The following is a 5,064-nucleotide window of genomic DNA, read 5'->3' as shown; positions in this document are numbered from 1 at the left end:
CTGGGGTGGGGCGGGGTCTCAGGGAATCAACAGGGAGGAGCAAGCAGCTATGGCTGATCCTCAGCCCTGCCCTAAGGGGCCCCGTGTCTCAGTGTCCCGGTAATCGCTGCAAGCACCTTTGAGAGAAAGCCGCCCTCGAGTTCTGAGTTCTGCCCGCTGCCAGACTGTCCAGTTTCTTCCCGTATGAGTCTAGGTCCCCAGAGACTCACCCAGAACTGGAGTTCAGAGCAGTCGGGGGCTTGTGACTCCCTCCCAATTCGAAAAGACAGCTGTGTCCTCAGTTGCCAGCCCTTGCCGCATGCGCCTCCATACCTCTGCACTTCCGCACCTCCCCTGAGTCTCAGTGTGCTTTTCTCTTTCCTTCTAGTTGTAGAATTTCCACTCAGCCAGATTTCCTGTGGTTCTGGATGATGTCCGTTTTGTCTTTTAGTTGTATTTTTGAATTTGTTGTGGGAGGCAGCAATTTCCGGTGTTTACCTATGCCGCCATCTTGGTTTTCTCTCAAGTTATTATTGATAGGTACTTGTTTGTTGCCATTTTTATTCTTTTGCCTGTGTTCCTTCTTCCCTTCCTATTTCTTCTTTTTACAGCAGACTCTTTAGCATTTTTTGCATTGCTGGTTTGATGGTTATAAACTCTCTTAGTCTTTTTTTTTTGTATGTGAATCTCCTGATTTCACTCTCAATTTTGATTGATAGCCTTGCTGGGTATAGTATTCTTAGATTCAGACCCTTGCTTTCCATGACTTTGTATATTTCATTCCATTCCCTTCTGGCCTGATGTGTTTCTGTTGAGTAATCAGTCAATAGTCTGATGGGAGATCCTTTGTAGGTAACTTTCTGTCTCTCTCTGGCAGCCTTTAAAATGCTTACTTTGTCGTTGGTGTTTGCCTATTTAATTATAATGTGCCTTGGTGTTGGTCTTTTGGGGTTCATTTTGTTTGGGACTCTGTGAGCTTCTTGGACTTGTGTGAGTTTTTTTCTTCCAGATATCAGGGAAGTTTTCTGTCAATATTTCTTCAAGCAGGTTTTCTACTCCTGCTCAGTTTCCTCTCCTTCTAGTACCCCTATTATGCAAATGTTGTTTTGTTTCATGTTCCAAAGTTCCTCCCTTAAGCTCTCCTCCTGTTTTTTAAATTTTGTTTTCTAGATGCTGCTCTGCTTGGGTATTTTTTCCTATCTTGTCTTCTAGCTCACTGATGTGGCCCTCTGCTTCTTCTAGTCTACTGTTGATGCTTTCTATTGCATTCTTTATTGTAGTGATGTCATTTTTCATTTCTTCTTGGTTCTTCTTCATTTCCTCTTGGTTCTTACACATATTGTTGAATTTGTCTTCCAACCTTTTCAGAGTCCTTATGACCATTGCTCTGAATTCTTTCTCTGACATATTGGTTGCCTCCATTTTGTTTACTTTCTTTTCTGGTGTTTCCTCCTTTTCTCCTGTATGCAGGCTATTTCTTTGTCTTCCCATGATTGCTCCTCTCAGGGTGTCTGGTTCTGTAGTTCTCTCTCTCCTGCGTTGACTTTCTCCAGGTGATATCTGACCTTTCCATCCATGAATTGCATCACCAGCTGTGTTTAATTTGCCACTTCCAAGTGGGTGTTGTTTGATTCAGCTGTTCCTTCTATCTGCTCTGTGAGATGGCACAGGGCCCATTCGCATAATTGGCGCCACTTTGTATCCCCCTGGACAGACTCTTTAGGCACCTGTGGTCAGTTGGGGAGTCTGGAGTCCTGGTGTTCGTGGGTTCGCAGCTGAGGCAGCTGGTCCCTGGGTGTTGTGGTTGTAGGGTCCCGGGAGGTATCTGAGGTATCCCCAGTTGAAGGTACAGCTGTGCTTCCAATCACAGCCAGTTTCCCCTTCAAGATGGCATGGTCTCTGCAGCAGAGCTGGCTGCTCAGTGAGAGATTTCAGCAGCAGTAGAGGCTGCCCGGCCAGGGGAGCCTGGTCTGCCAGTCCCCAACAGTCTTGTGGAATATAGCTGTCCCTCTCTCACAAATACAGACACTTTCCGCACATCCATGCACTCTTCTTTTGTTCTCTCACTCACACACTATCTTGCAGCCTGCTGTCCTGTTGGCAGCCATCTTAGATCTCTTACGTATTTTTTTTGTCATTTAGAGACAGTCATTGTTTTACTCTGATGCATTTTAAAAAATGTTGCATCTTCTGACTTCTAAAATATGAATTTTTGAGACTAAATTTTCTAATCATACCTTTGAATTGGATGAAAATTTATAGAACTCCAAGGAATAACTGGATTCATAGACATACTGGCAAATAATAAGGATAAATAAGAATCAATTACAGATTGAATAAACTAAAGATAATTATATTATGATTTTTTTCAAAGTATGGCTGATTTTGAAAAATGTGTTTGTTTTCTTAGAGCAATTTGGTAAATTGTACCTTGCTAAGCAATATTAAAGCATTTATATTTTCTCCTTACTTTATCCCTCTAGAATTTAAGCACTCTTAATGAGTGAGCATTATTATTTTAATGTCACTATGTTTGCATAAATCCAATAGGAATCTGATTTTTTCATAATAGGACACATAAAGCCAGTTTCCAATTGTTGTTTTATTAAGCAAGACTGACTGAATTGTCATATTTGAGAAAGACCTGCTTAGACTTTGGATGTCAGTAAAGAAGCTTTCAGGAATGAAGATTGACTCTGAAGCCTACAGAAGCCTGTTGGAAAAATGTCATGGTACCTTGCTTATTCATATGCTTCATGGCAATCTTTCCAGGTAAGGATTGAAGGTTGCTTTCCTGGGAGTTGGCAAGGAAAGAATCTCAAGACATTTTGGAGATCTCAAGAACTTGAGGAATTTACCCAAACCTATAGGCATTGCAGGCAAAGCCTGATGGCAACTGTGTGGCTTGAGTTCTTTTCTCTGAGAGAACAAAGCAGATTTTAAAAGCCTATATGAGCAATTGCTATTCTTGTTGTGTTTATGCAAATAATCAGGCCAAATTGAAACTGTACTTAATATAGTAAATGAATTAGTCTTGACTTGGCTCTTTGACAAAAATGAGAGTGATTTTAGGAGAAAAATGTGTTCCAATAAATCTATAATATATAGTTATGAATATTAGACTCTAGTTCAGTTAATTGTCTGTAAATTTTTACTTTTCACTTATGAACTAGACCCGTGGTCGGCAAACCGCTGCTTTCGAGCCACATGCGGCTCTTTGGCCCCTTCAGTGTGGCTCTTCCACAAAATACCACGTGCAGGCACACACGTACAGTGTGATTGAAACTTCGTGGCCCATGCGCAGAAATCAGTATTTTGTGGAAGAGCCAGTATTTTGTGGAAGAGCCACACTGAAGGGGCCAAAGAGCCGCATGTGGCTCGCAAGCCGTGGTTTGCCGAGCCGCAGTCTGCTGACCACTGAACTAGACTATATCCTGAATTCTTTTCTGAAATATTTTGGCTACAACCACCTAACTTTTATGGAAATGGAAGAAAAAATGACATTGGGGAATTGTAACAGTGGGAATTGTAGCCAGTCCCACTATTCTTTTGGAATTATTTCTGTAAATTCTGACTCTGAATAATATGTAGCTTGTAAATAAACAGTATGTTTGTATAAGAATCCTAGGGACTAACTTCAGAAGATGCAGACTCCAACCTTCAATCATTCCAATCCTGTGAGATTTGTTGACCTTCAACCATAGAACCAGGATGACGTAGAACCAAAATGACAAAGACCAGGATGATGCACACCATCCTTAGTTTCTATGTTCTGCTTTACCTCTCCATCCTAATAAAAACCTCTGTCTGCACTGAGATGTTGAGATGGGCTTTGGACAAGAGTCCTCCATCTTCTCAGGTGACCAGCACTTGAATAAAACTCTCCTTTTTCACCAGCATCTTTCTCATGTGTTTGGTTTTCATAGTGGCAGGCAGTCAAACTTTGGTTCCGGTTACAGTTTCTTGATAAGTATTTTAGTGAACCTGTAGATTACTTTGGGTAGCATGGACATTTTAATGATATTAATTCTGCCTATCCATGAACACGGTATATGCTTCCACTTATTTGTATCTTCTTCGATTTCTTTCTTCAGTGTCTTATAATTTTCTGAGTACAGTTCTTTTGTATCCTTGGTTAAATTTATTCCTAGGTATTTATTTTTGAAACAATTGTGAATGGGATTGTTTTTTAAGTTACCTTTCTGATAGTTCATTATTGGTGTATAAAAATGCAACTGCTTTCTGGACAGTTAGCTTGTATTCTGCTACCTTAATGAATTCATTTTTCAGTTCTAGTAGTTTTTTACTGAAATATTTAGAGTTTTCTAAACACAGTATCATGTCATCTGCAAATAATGACAGTTTTGCTTCTTCCTTTCAAATTAGGATGCCTTTTATTTATTCTTGTTGTTGGATTGCTCTGGCCAGGACTTCCAGTACTATCTACACTAATAAAAGAGAAACATGGTAATTAGCGTACGACCGCTACCCTTTTCATTGGCTAATCAGGGTGATATGCAAATTAACTGCCAACTAAGATGGCGGTTAACCGCCAACAAAGATGGCGGTTAATTTGCATATGTAGGCACAATGCAGGGAGGCGAAAGGGAAAGCAGGAAGAAGCCCCCTGCCACTGACAGTGATCGGAAACCCAGGGGGTTTCCCCTGCCCCCCAGGAGCTAGGGGTCCCTTGCCTGGGCCTAAAGCTGAGCCCGCGATCATGGGGCCACTGCAGCTGCGGGTCCCCGCTGCCCGGGCCGAATGCCTCGGCCAGAGGCGTTAGGCCTGGGCAGGGCTGAGCAGGATATCGCGGGGAGCTGGGGGTCCCCTGCCCAGGCCTAAGGCCTCAGACAGAGGCGTTAGGCCTGGGCAGAGACGGAGCCTGCAACCGCGGGGAGCTGGGGGTCTCCTGCCCAGGCCTGACACCTCTGCCGGAGGCCTCAGGCCTGGGCAAGGGGCCGATCCAGTGATCAGCGATCGGAGGGTGATGAGGGTAAACTCCTCTGGCCAAGGCATCAGGCCTGGGCGGGGGGCGGAGCCAGCAATCAGAGCGGGCTGGGGGTCCCCTGCCCAGGCCTGAATCCT

The sequence above is a fragment of the Myotis brandtii genome, unplaced genomic scaffold (genome assembly GCF_000412655.1).
Source record: "Myotis brandtii unplaced genomic scaffold, ASM41265v1 scaffold87, whole genome shotgun sequence".
NCBI classification, from domain to species: domain Eukaryota; kingdom Metazoa; phylum Chordata; class Mammalia; order Chiroptera; family Vespertilionidae; genus Myotis; species Myotis brandtii.
This window is presented reverse-complemented; position numbering follows the sequence as displayed.